The sequence below is a fragment of the Neopelma chrysocephalum genome, unplaced genomic scaffold (genome assembly GCF_003984885.1).
Source record: "Neopelma chrysocephalum unplaced genomic scaffold, ASM398488v2 Primary Assembly neopelma1_26, whole genome shotgun sequence".
In the NCBI taxonomy this organism is placed as follows: domain Eukaryota; kingdom Metazoa; phylum Chordata; class Aves; order Passeriformes; family Pipridae; genus Neopelma; species Neopelma chrysocephalum.
In genome coordinates this window covers 23472196-23486008 of record NW_020897695.1, presented here as the reverse complement: position 1 = coordinate 23486008, position 13813 = coordinate 23472196, and the positions used below count along the sequence as shown (strand labels likewise).

The 13813-nt window shown below is 41.1% G+C and overlaps 1 protein-coding gene across 1 annotated transcript in view; it reads left to right on the top strand.

Annotated features, from left to right (window-relative positions):
• The window catches only part of LOC113964175 (calcium/calmodulin-dependent 3',5'-cyclic nucleotide phosphodiesterase 1C-like), a 324563-nt gene that overhangs the window by 175596 nt on the left and 135154 nt on the right, over nucleotides 1–13813 (top strand). The gene's annotated exons all lie outside the window — the stretch shown is intronic.

The following is a 13813-nucleotide window of genomic DNA, read 5'->3' as shown; positions in this document are numbered from 1 at the left end:
GTTATCTTACTGCTTCCTTGCAGGAGGGAGGCTCAGTGGGCGTGTTTCACAGATTAATTTTCTTTCTTTGGAACCCTTCAGCTTGGTTGCAGCACAAAGGTTTTTTGGTTGTGTGCTGATTTGCCCTCCCATGCAAGTGGACTGTTAATTGGTAATTGATGTCATGGCATCCTGAACATCTTTAGTTCATGTTGACTTTAATTGGATTTAAGATTCCTGTAGAGTGACCCAACTCTGCTGAATACGCCCTTTAATATTGTGTGATGATAAAGAGTGCTGGCAGATAAGCCAGTGGGATGATGTGGCAGGTAAGGCATCACAGAATGGGCGGAGGGGCTTGAGACAGGTTGCTCTCAGACCAATATGATCGACAAAATGTCTGTTTATTACAAGAAGGATACTCTTTATATACTGCTACTACACCCCGACGTGTGACTTCTTGTTCTACAGTATTGGGTATGTAAGAAAAACATACTTTGTTGTCCAGTGCTAATTGGAGTATTGCAGGTGTCCATATGAGATGAGGAAACTTGTTTACCTTTTCAAGACTCCTCCTTGACCTTGGCAGAGAACCTTCTTTGTTCTAGCTTCAGAGCCTGAAGCCATGTTAGCTACCCAGCTTCTTTTGCTGTTTGTGCTTAGTTATGCCAAGGCAAGACCTACAGAAATGCAGGAGAAATTGTTCACACAAGCTTTGTTCTCCCAACATCACAGCCATCACCCTTTGCTGAAGATGATTGCTCTAATGCAGCATTGACAGGACAGGCTGTGTGTGTGCTTGTGTGTCACAGCCATGATAAACTGAGGTGTGGTGGCTTGAGTCGTGGACAAGGTGGGTTTAAGGTATGACAGTTTACTGAAAAACACTGATTCAGAGATTTCTGTGCTGAACTGTGCAAGTGGGCATTGTGTAATGTGAGACACAAGAACAAAGAAAAGGTAAATATGCTCCTAGTTGTTTTCTTAAATGTGAGGGTGACACTGTAGTTTTGTTTGCATCTCTACTTTTTTCCCCATTCCCCTTGATGCTCCCATGATTGCTAATTAATTGTAAACATCTGGCTGGAGGTCTTGAGTTGCTGCAAGATGATTTGTTCTGAGACTAAGATTTTTTCCAGAATGAATGATTGCACTCTGTGTGTGTGTGTACCTCGCACAGCTTGCATTGTCAATACATTGCATTGAGTACTGTGTCTGATTTGAGTGTCTCTTCTGTGGACATAACCATGGCATTAGAGAGGTTTGTATTCAGCATCTCTTGCTCAATGGGTGCTGACTGCCAGCACAGAGGGCTCTGTAGTGCAATGGGGTAACTGCTGTCTGTGTCTAGGAACATTGGCAGCACATGGAGAAACTTAGAAGGCTAGTAAGCTTCTGCCTTGAATTTACCACCTGCTGAGTAGTTAAGTATGATGCTAAATGGGAAATTGCACATAGTGCTATCTGATGCAGAAGTGTAACATCCAGCAAAAGGAAGTAGTAGGACAGCAGTTCTGGTTTTAAGTGACACTTCCTGTTGAGTTGATAATTCCAGCAATGTGCATAAACTGATGACTTGGCTCAGGTTTCCACCTTCATTTCTCACATTGATCTGTTGTGGGGCTTTCTTTTTTGCCTTTGATATGTTCTTTCAAAACAATCTTGGTGGTTCCTATGTCACTGGCCTCTGGAGGGTGTCTGACAGCTGGACTGAAATGATCTGTTGCTTGCTTTTACATCCTCTTCCTTTTGTTTCTGTTTGGGGAGTGTTATCACATAAGAATGTCTACATGATAGTAAGTAGCAGCTATGTAAGAGAAACACTACTGTCCTCTGTATCTTGCAGTGAGTGTAAAAAACCAGTTTCCTCTGAGTGCAGACTTGTTGTGAAGGAAGATGAGGTATGTGCAAGAAAATGTGAGGAGAAAGAGTTGGGGTAAAAACTGAAGCCATTCTAAAAATGTAATTAAAAATGACAGACACTGACTCTTGCATTGATCATTCTGTTAAGTGAGTTGACTTAAATGCTTTTGTAACAATAATATGTTGGTATGATTTTCCTTATAAACTTGGAAGTTTCACAGCTGTCTAGAGAAGCCTAACTTCATTAGTCCCACCCTGAATTGCATCTGAAACACTGAACTGTGATGTAGATTAATCACAGTAATTCCAGAGTAGCAGGATATTTAATCAGAACACAAGTCATCATTCTCCTGGATAGTTCCCTTTGGGTAACTGAACAGTAGATAGCGTACTAAATAGTGACTGGGGAGGTAGTCAGCAAGAGTAGAACTAGACAGGAAGCCAAAGCTGAAGCTCCAAACTTCCAGGTCCTGGGGTTGATTTTGCTTTTTTCTTTCTTTCTGAGCATCTGAGACCTCAGTCATGTTTGATTTGACTCTCAGTTGTCCTGAAGATTTCCGACTCTGGGCTGCCTATGTTTTTCTGGGAGATATTCAGCACCTTCAGCTCCCTGGGACATGGAAAGGAACATTTCAAGCAGCCCTTGGCAATTCCTCATTAGATTAGGTTCATTTGCTTGGGTGACTTCAGCTAATGCAGGTAATTTTACACTTGTAAAGACTCACTAAAGTCCAATCTATCTTCACAAAATTTGTCAGATAAATAATCTGTGTTAGTTGACATGGCATTTCCATTAGGATCCTAATAGTTTCTGTTAGGATCCAGAGTCACGCATTTTTACTCCATCTAACAAAGAATTGCACGTGTTGTTCTTTTAGTTTAGCTGCATGTTGGTTAATTGTATAGTTTAATTTTCTATTAAGATGAAAGTGCTTCTTTTACAGTGACCTCCTTTTAGATAAAAGTCCTGATATTTTATCTGTCAATCATGGATGAATGAATGTTTTCCCCCTAAGTACCTCTTAATGATTTACATGAAGTACAAAGCAGAAAAGGAAATGTTAAAGGAGAAGCCGCTACCCAAGCTTCTCATACCATTTAAGGAGTCACATACACACCACCCCAGGCTTTAACTCCCTGGTCCAGAGTCACTTTGCAGTGGACAGCTCCAGAGAGCCAGTGGGTGCCCCTTTTGACTCCTTGCTCACACACACACTCACTCTGATATGCCTCTTCCTTCTTCAAGCTCGGCTGTAGGTTTCCTGCAGCAGGGTCTCAGGTGTCAGTTTTATAAAAATAAATAATGTAATAGAGAGATACAGCAGCAGGTCAGCTTGAGAGGGCCTCCAGAGAGGGGCCCAGAGCAAAGTAATCCATGGGGAATTATACCCTCATGACTTACGCACCCTCTTCTCACTTGCTTTTCATATGCCTTGAATGCACCTCTTGATCCAATGGTGATTTTTGTTCTGGCATCTTCTAACATCTTATTTGGTTATTTCTCAAGTGTCCATGCAGGCCATTAACTGTTCTTATCTTGTCAAGTTGCAGCTTCTCCTAGTGCCTCTAGTCTCCTTATCTTCTGATTTGTGCTTCTGGTGCACCTGCTTGCTGGCAGAGCCTAGGAAACTAAAAAAGCCCTAGACTTAGGATAAATGTTACTTAGCAACAACCAAAACATCAGTGTGTTATCAATAATCTTCTCATACTAAAGCCAAGACACAGCACTGCACCAGCTACTAGAAAATTTACTAAGGAAATTAACTATCCCAGTCAAAAGCATATCTAGGTGTAACTTTGCAAATTGAGGCCTAAAGCTTCAGCAAGTCCAGCTACTCCTGCTAAGCAAGTGAAGCTAAGAAGGCTAAATCCACACTATATTGTAACTCTATGTAACTCATTATACTTAAAATGTATTTATTTATGCTAAAGAACAAGTATATCAGAATAAGAAATGTAAGCAAAGTGTCCTTGAAATATGACTATGGTCCTGAAAGAAGCATTCTAAGGGGCTCTGCAAATTACTGAAGTGATTTCTTTAAAAAATGTTGTACTCTGATTAATAAAGGTTGAGATTTCATACAAACCACATGGCCAGAACATCAAACTTTTCCTAATCCTCAGAAGGATTTTGTTGTTTCTACTTCAGATTATTAGGCAGGAAACTCGTAAGCAAAGATCTTTTCCATCCCTTTCCCCCTTTCTTATTCTTTCTCGTTTATGTATGTACTTCTTAATTCAAGTTTGCTGTAGCATTTAGTTAATATATTCTTGAAGGAATAAATTTATGCTAGTGTGGGACACAAGAGGGGAAATCATAAATGTAATGGCATTATTTACAAAAAAAAAGTGGAAAGTGTATTTTTTCCCCAAATTTAGTTGCCGGTAAACTTCAAGGTTACTTATACTGACACCTCTGTAGATTAAAATAATCCACTATCACTTTTGGATTATTATTGCCTTGCAAGTCTCATTCTAAGTAATCTTTGAGTTAGGCATTTACTTGGGACCAAATCCTGTGAGGAAAATGCTGTACTGGGTTTAATGGCATCTTTTAGTTCTATTAGGCACACTAAAGAAAAATTCACTGGAATGGAGCATCAGTGCTCTCTCTCAAAGCTGATTTTCTGAGTAAAAACGTTATCACAGAATGGGTAAGGTTGAAAGGGACCACAGTGGATCATCTGGTCCAACTTCCCTGCTCAAGCAGGATCATCCTGGAGCACATTGCACAAGATTGTGTCCAGCTGGTTCTTGAACAACTTCAGTGAAGGAGACTCCACAATGTCTCTAGGTAATCTGTTCCAGTGTGTGATCACCAGCACAGTAAAGCAGTTCTTCCTCATATGCAGGCAGAACTTCCCGTGCATCAGTTTCTACCCATTGCCTCTTGTCTTACTGCTTAACACCACCAAGAGCAGCCTGGCCCCATCCTCTTGACACCTTCCCTTCGGATACTTTTAGATGTTGATAAGGTTCTCTCTCTATCATCTTGAGGCTGAACAGCCCAACTCTCTCAACCTATCCTTGTAAGAGAGATGCTTCAATCCCCTAATCATCTTTGTTGCCCACTGCTGGATCTACTCCAGGAGCTCCATGTCTCTCTTGCACTGAGGAGCCCAGAAGTGGACACAATACTGCAGATGTGTCCTCCCCAGGGGAGGGGCAAGATCATCTCCCTTGACAATAGTAATGCTCTTCCTAATGCAACCCAGGATACCATTGGCCTTCTTGGCCACAAGGGCACACTGCTGGCTCATGGACAGCTTGTTGTCCACTGGGACCGCCAGATCCTTCTCTGCAGAACGAGTCCTCAGGCACCTCTCCTGATCTCCACAACCTTTCAAAGATGTTCATGAGCAGCCTATCTATGGTATCCACCAGCTTTCTGAGCACTAGTGGGTGCATTTCATCTTCCTTCCAACCTTCCTTTACCCTGGTGTCCTGGGTGAGAGATCCCTGAGGGTTGGTCTTGTCAGTGCAGTTACTTTGCCTTATCTGCATCCTCTGTTACCAGGGTCCCCCTTCCATTTGGTAATGGGACCACTTTTTCCATAGTTTTCAGTTTGTTACTGATGTATTTGAGAAAGCCCTTCCTGTTGTCCTTGACATCCTTGGCCAGATTTAATTCCAGATGGGCCTTGGCCTTCCTTATCTTGTTTCTGCTTACTCTGACAACCTCTCTATATTCATTCCAAGTGGTCTGACCCTGCTTCCATCTCCTGTGTATTTTCTGCATGTGCTTGAGTAATAATAGGAGTTCTTTGTTCATCCATGCAGTTCTCTTGCCCCCTTTGCCTGAATTCTTGCTCATTGGGTTGCATCATTCTTGAGCCTTGAGGAAGTAATCCTTGAATATCAATGAGCTCTCTTAGACCCTTCTTCCCTGCAAAGCATATTCCCAGATATGGGATTCATCCCAGAAGATCACTGAAAAGGCTAAAGTTAGCTGTCCTACAGTCTATAGTTGCAATCTTACTCAGCTGCCCTGCTTCTTTCTTGCCCAATACTGAACTCCACGGTCTCATGGTCACTACAGCCAAGGCTGCCCCCAGCCTTACATCTCCTACAAGGCCTTCCCTGTTGGTTAGTATCAGGTCAAGCAGCACACCATTCTTTCTGGGATTCTCCACTACCTGCGTCAGAAAGTTGTCATCCATGCTTTACAGGAACCTCCTGGACTGTTTGTATTTTGCTGTGTTGTTTCTCCAGCAGTTGTCAGGGTAGTTAAAGTTCCCTGCAAGAACCAGCGCCTGTGACTTTAAAGCAGCTTCCAGCTGTCTGTGGAAGGCCTCATCCACTCTCTTCTCCTGATCAGGCATCCTGTAGCAAACACCCACAATGGTGTCACCCTTACTAATTTGCTCTTTTATCCTAACCCATAGGCTCTCGACTTGCTCATCATCCACCCCAGGACAGAGCTCAATACATTCCAAGTATTGTTGCACATAGAGGGCAACGCCACCACTGTACATTCCTGCTCTGTGTCTCCTAAACAGCATGTTTAGGAGACATGACAACATTCCAATCACGGGAGCTATCCCACCACATCTCCGTAATTGCAATGAGATCAAAGCCCTGTGACTGCACACAGATCTCTAGTTCCTCCTGTTTGTTCCCCCTACTGTGTGTGTTGGTGTACAGGCACTTTATAGAAGTATTTCATTGTGACAATATCCCTGCTGCGTTTCAGGACTCCCTTCAAATGGAAGTCCACCCCCTCCTTTTAAGAGGGGTCTCCAAGGGTTTTTGGGAAAGTAATTCAGTCTTATCCCAAAAACAGTCTTTGCTGAGTTTTCTCTGCTTTGTTGCCAGCTCTCCCTCCTGCAGGAACATCTCTACGTCTCTCGGCCGTCTCTGCTGCTTGTTATCTCTTTCAGCTTTTGGCCACAGTTCTCTTTTCAGTGCTGCTCCGCCACTGCTTTCAGTGTCTTCTGTTGCCCACTCATAGTGGAGAAACTCCCCCAGCCTTTGACTACGGCACCCGATCCAGTTTTAACACTGTTCCAGGCTTCCGCAGCCCCTAGCCAGGGGCTGGGGGGCTTGACCCCCAGTGGGGCTCCCTGGCCCTTCTCTCATTGTGGCTTCACAACATGGCTGCCTCTCTTCCAACTACGTCATCATCCTTCTTTTCCGGTCTGGTGCGATATGTTTTAATTTTGCAGGGGTGCTGATTGGGTCAACACCAAGAAACACCACCTTCCTGGAGTTAACCACTTTCCAACTCCAGGGGAAAGCCCTTTTAAACCCAGGACAGAAACCCATTTCCATTCCCCTTCATCTCTAAGGTCACCTCCTTCTGCCTGGTGGTGAGAGGGTAGGGGATCCATTGCTTCTTGTGAAGTGGATGGTGGGTGCATTTGTCTAAGGCATGGTAGAGTGCAGCTCCACCAGTCAATCTCTTCCTCAGAGTCCCTAACACTAGTATTTCTACTTCATCTCTCAGCTCTGCTTCTAGGCTGAGCAGATCATTGACCTGATCACACCTCACACAGCTATTGTCTCTGCTGCCCTTTGAAAGCAGTGAAAGACTCTGGCACTCCTTGCAGCCTGAGACCTGCATGCTTTTACGGGAGATCTGCATGGGTTGCCACATCCTTTCTGGTGTGCACAATGGAAGAACATTTTATCTGAGTGGACACTGTACCTGAGCTTTCTTGCAAGACTGATGACCACCGGCTGAGATAACTGCTTGAGCTGATAGTGCCTCAGTGCCTTTCCTACTCACCCTGCCTGTGTGAACTGTCATGCTGCACCCTGGCTGATGTGCCATGCTTTGTTCACCAAACTCCTGGTCAGTTGAGCTCCTGGGGGTGACTTACGTGTGAGTAGAAGTGGGTGCTCTCTCAGCTGGTGCTGCCCACACTGAGTCAGAGCTGCCTCTGGGTCATGGCTCCACTACTTCCTACTCTGGGAAGGGGGTGGCTAAGGTGCCTCTCTCTGCTCTTGATATGCCTTGATATGAGGCGATGACAACAACAACTTACTTTATTTCATGTCATAGCTTCCATTTTAATGACTCATGATGCATGAAGGACTTGAGCACCAATCTGTTTATTGATGGAGCTTAAAGACAGCAAGGATTGAAGTGGCAGTAAGTATCAATAATCAGCCACCCTGCTGTCTCAAGCAATGCTGTGTTTTGAAGGTTGTTAAAAAAAAACCTCTACAGTTGAACGAGATGGATTAGTCTTCTACCCTGTTCTAAAGCTTGTAAAGGTTAAGGGGCTAGAAGGCTGACAAGCATGGCAGCTTCCAGGGATGAGAGCTTTATCCCCAGAATCTGAAGGACTCTGCCCTCAAGATGCGCAGCAGTCACCTAGAGGAACGCAGTGCTGGAGATCATTCAGTGTCGGGGTGTGGAAGGATTGTCACGGTACCTCACATTCAAACCTTTAGGCTGCGAATAGCAGTGTGGAGATACAAGGACACATGAAATAGATGAATCTTCCCTGCTTTTAAAGCAAGATAGGAATTGTCTGGAGGCCTCAAGTTTCCAGCAGAGAGCATTCATGTGAGGAAAATCCTAAACACCTGAAGGTGGCAGGAACAATCTTTCCCAAATCTCTCAGGACTTTCTAAATGACCGTTTCCAGTGCATGTGATATTTCAGTTTCATTTCACCCCATTTCTCATCTGGATTGTCTGAACACTGGGAGAGCAGTGTCCCAGTTGTTCTGTCTGTGGGACCCTATGGGCAGGCTGATGCTATGCTTTTTGTCAATGTCCTTGAGAAACAGTAAGAGGTTAGTGGACATCAACATGATCTGTTACCTTTTTCATCTCTAGAAAGCAATGGTTAACCTTTACTTATCAACATAGCCTTGACACAGTGCTCTCATCTGAATTCAGAACTGAAACATCTTGAAAGGAAAATATAATTAAAGCTGAATTTTCCTCATTGTTTTTCCAGTAATTTTAATCTGGCATGAATTTAAAGAATAGGTTTGTGATACTTCTGAATTGCATCCTTATTATCCTTTAATGCTTCAATTAATACTACTATGTTAATAAGAGTTGCACAGTTGTTAGAACTTGGAGACAGGTCTCCTGACTCAGGTGATTTGGAACCTATTCAGGACAGTTAAAAAAAGGGACAGAAGGTGGTACAGAATCTTGCAGTTGTTTGAAACCTCCAGAGTTTGTCACATTACTAGCAAAAGCACTTTGCTATGTGTAGCTATAAAGTTGTGAATTGCTTCCATTAATCCAGTGTTGGAAACATGGATGGCTCTGAGAAACCTAGCACACTGTGTACAAATGCGCACATAGAGAAGTTGTGACTGCAAAAGGTCTGGGTGAAAAAGATGACAAATTTCTTCAGTCTCTTTGTCTGAAAGGAGGTATTAAAAATTGAGAGAGAAGCAAAAGCAGGAATAACATAAGCTTAAACCATATTAAACCATCTTGTCCCCTAGCATAACATTTAAATAGGGCTATGATTATCATCTGAATTGCCATATTTTAAGAGTGAATGAGGGACTTGCTTGGTGATACAACTGGAAAAGTTCTATTTGCTAAAAAAAATAAGGAAAAGGAGTTAAAGTCAAGACTGGCTTTTTCAGATGCAGACTTTGTGATGTATATATGTCTATATATAACTGCCCATTCTTAATTTGAAAACTATTTTGTTATAATAAGAGCAAACCTTTACCTGCTTATAATAAGAGCAGCATTTACCTGCTTATTCTTCCAGCTGTTTGTTGAAAGGATATAATTAGGAGAACATGTTTCTTCAAAACGTCATATGCACACTGATGCAGTAAAAGCTTACAATCTGAATTAGGAATGTGCTAGCCAGGTATCAGGTTTTATGAGCAAATGAGGGGTTTGTCTCTGGGGAAGGATTTCAGCCTCAGGAACAAACATAGAACATTAAGGAAAGCATGAATTCAATAGGAAACACAAAAAAATGTAGTATTTTTACTTTGAACTAAAATTTGTCTTGAATATTATTAATGTTTAGAAATGACAAGCCTTTTCAGTGGATTAAGAAATTACATCAATATTTTCTTCAGGAATGCACAGAGGAGTCTTCCAATTGCTGCTATATTTTTATCAAAGGAAAACAGAAAGATACCAAATGAAGTTAATTTAACTATACTGTTGGGCATTAATCTTCTGTAAAAAAGATGTCTAACAAACATTTTAATATGAAGGGCCTTGAACGACCATAACTTTAATAAGTCTGTGTTTCAGTTCAGCAGTGTTTCCCCATCTGAGGAGTGTTTTGTTTGAATGAATATAGGTTATTAATGTTCTGATATTGAGTTGGAGCTCAGCTCACTGAAAAGTAGAAAGCTTCATATTTGATCAGAAAAAATAGGTATCACAGTTATTAATTGTTAGCTATCTCTCAGATCTGAAGAAGGATTTGTAAGTCTGGAGATGTATCTTCCAGCTATATCAGTTAGACTCACACAGATTTAAACAGACGACCTCAAAAGGGCACGGGTCTTCTGTATGTCTTGTGTGCCAATCCACTTCAGATGCTTTGGATGCTGAGGGCACTAAAAAATTTTGACATAGTTTTGTTTAGGTGACTGATCGTCATAGAATCATAAATAGAATCAACTCATACCTGAGTTGGAAGGGACCCACAAGGACTATAGAAGTCCAACTCCTGGCCCTGCACAGGACAGCCCCAAGAGTCACACCATGTACTGAGAGCATTGTCCAACCACTTCTTGAACTCAGAAAGGCTTGGTGTTGTGATCGCTTCCCTAGGGAACCTGTTCCAGTGCCCAGCCACTCTTTGGGCGAATAACATTTCCTAATTTCCAACTGAAACCGCCCCAGCTTCATGCTGACACAGATTCATGTCATTCCCTCGGGTTTTGTCACTGGTCACCACAGAGAAGAGATCAGTGCCTGCCCCTCTGCCTCCCCTTGTGAGGAAGTTGTAGACTGGAGTGAGGTCTCTCCTCAGTCTCCTCTTCTTCAGGCTGAATAAGCCAAGTGACCTCAGCCTCTCGTATGACTTCCCTTCTAGGCTGTTCACCATCTTTGTAGCTCTCCTTTGGACACTCTTTCTTTCTTTATATCTTTCTTACATTTAGCACACAAAACTGAATCACTTGTCACTGTGTAAATTCCAGATGAAATACCTTTGCAAATTGGGTTTTGCTGAACAAGCAAACTTCTTATAGATGCTATAGAGACAATATAGAGTCAGTGTCAGGACAAAGATATTTAAATGTTTTCTTGTTATTGTAGTATTGAAATTATACATAATATTGAAAAACTAACAGGAAGTAGGAAATCTGTGTGTAAATACATATTTGTAGTCAAACAAGGGAAAGAGAAAAGAATGGGCAGTACTGGGTGGATTATAGGGCTGTGCAGCTTTGTTTCATGATATGAAAACCAGTCCAAGTTGCAGTCAAGACTGTCAAGTGGTTTATAGGAAATCAGCGTGATGACTTAAATGGTTTCCCCAAACATATCTAGATCACATAAGCAGTACCAAGCTATAATGCTTTTTCCAGATGAGAAAAAGATGAGTTTAATGCATCATATACCTTGTCTTAGTTTTTTATAAGTCTTAAAGAGTACTCTTCAATGCCAGGAGAAACACAGAACTCTCTTGCCTGGCTAATACATGAAGACTCAATGTGCTCTGTCTGCTCCAATGGTTTAAAACTTGTTAGCTAATATCTATATATCTTCATTCTGTTACAATTTTTTCTCAAATTATATATATATGAAAAGATATTACTGTATCTTTTCAGTCTGTGTTGGACATGGATATTGAGACACTGGCACAAATTTTTCTGGGAAAGGCAAGATACTTTGGACACACCTTTTCACAAAGTGAAAGAATGCCAAAGTAAATAAGTGAAAGTTGATTAAAAACTCTTATGGCTAGAAGTGATTAATTTTTAAATGCTGGCGTTTTTGAAGTAGAGCTTTTAGGAGGAGAACTGTACAGTAGCTAATTGGTCAGGTCTAAATGCAGCTCTGTGACTGTATCAGAGATCACACAACAGATGTGCATGGTGAGAAAGCTTTTTACAAACATTTGCATTGCACATTTGTAGTCATCAGTGAAAATAATGGTTGTGAATGAATATACCATGAAGCTGTTTTGCCGTTTGCCCTTTGAATAAGTTAACTGTCTTCCTTCATACTAAGTGTTTCTACACTATGCTAAAGTATGCTTTGTAGACAGCACACAGCCTGTTTTATAGTGTGTGGATACAGCTTGGTGGCTACTCAAAACCTCTAAATGATTAAAATGATCCTTGGTGAGAAATGGAAGAAACTCATGCAAAGCCTGTGTCCTGTACTGCATTTTTCATCTCCCTGTGGACTACTTATGCTTGCATGGGACTGCAGCGTCTTATTCTGTCACTTACTAAGAGCATATATTATTTTTTGCAGTACAGATAGATAAAATAACCTCATTGTGGTAAGTTAGCTTGAATTATCACTTCACACTGCTGGTCTTGAGACATTTGTTGAGTGTATGTTTACTGCCTGGGTCTTATCAACACTTCCCAAGCTGTACTGTTTGAAAACCGTAGGCTTGAAATTTTGGCAGTGCTGCTGAATAGTTCTAGTAATGGTTTTTAATACCTGCTTAACATATGTCGCAGGACACATGAAGAATATTAGAAGGATTTGGTAGTATGATGCTAGTATCCTGTCCAAAGGATACAGCTGTAATGAACGGGGAAATACAACCTAGGCAACTGAGTAGATTATCAGATAGAGTGACTGTATAAATCTTCAAAGGATCAAATAGCTCTTCAACTTAAACTTAGTGTCCTGAATAGAAATATGTGCTTGTTTTATAGTTGCACTTGTTTTGTTTTTCAAATAGGAATGTAGTCTTACATCTGAATCATCACAGAGAATAATAAGCTACAGACCCTGCTGAAGGAAGTTGTTTCTGTCCTTTCTGGAAAAATACATTTGCAAGAAAGTATTGCAGTTCAGGTGGCATGACCTTACCTAAAAATCATATTTCTCCTTTGTTTTGTTTTATATGTTTAACATTCCAATCCTCCTATTTGTTAGTTTGGGGATAATCAGCATCAGGTTTGCAGATATATGGGAACTTTTTCAAATTACCTAGGGGTTCACTTTTAGTGTTAGTTCAGAGTATCTCAAAACCTTAGCTAAATAGTGTATTAAATTTTACAGGTCCCTTTTTCCCATGTTTTTATTTGTTTTTTAATAATTAAAATTAAATAAACTTTCCTCATCTCATATACAACTTTTTTTAAAAAATGCTCTGCATTTACTGCTAATCTAGTAAGATGTCATGACAATTGGTCTGCTGGATGTTTTCCACTTACTTGTCTGTCCATTATAAACCATTATTATGTAATAGAAATAAATTAGAGGGGAAATATTTTGTTGTTTGGCACTCCTTAGATTATGAAACCACGTTTACTTCACTTAAAATTCTGAATCCATTCCAGTCATGAACAAAACTTTTAAAGGTATTATTTATGGAAAGAAAGAGTGCTCTTCCTTCACTGTTAAAAGAGCAATTTTTAAATGTTAAGAGTAATCAGTGAAACCTTCACTTAAACTTCACAGGGGACTTATAAGACTTGTTTGTTCACATTTTCCCCTTTGTGAGTGCTTAAGGATGCCTAACAGTCAACATTCAACTTGTTAAGCATTGCATCTTGTATCTTGATAATGTAAAACGTATGCTGTTCTAGCCTTTATAAAAGCATTCAGAGTTCAGACTGGAGAGTTGAAGGACCTTTATTTCAGGAGCTTGTTGTGGAAAACAGTTGTCACATTTGAGCGAGTCCACATTCTGATGATTCACATATGGTCAGTCACTGTGTGTGTGCATTGTGTAGTGGGGCAAGTGATGGCAGGTGGGCAAAGTTTTTGACAAGAGCCTGTTTATGAGCCTTAAAGAGAAGGGAATAAATAGGGTGAAACTCTGAGTCTTAAAAAAAAATCCACTTATTTAAATTGGAACATTCCCCATTTGGGCTTTTGA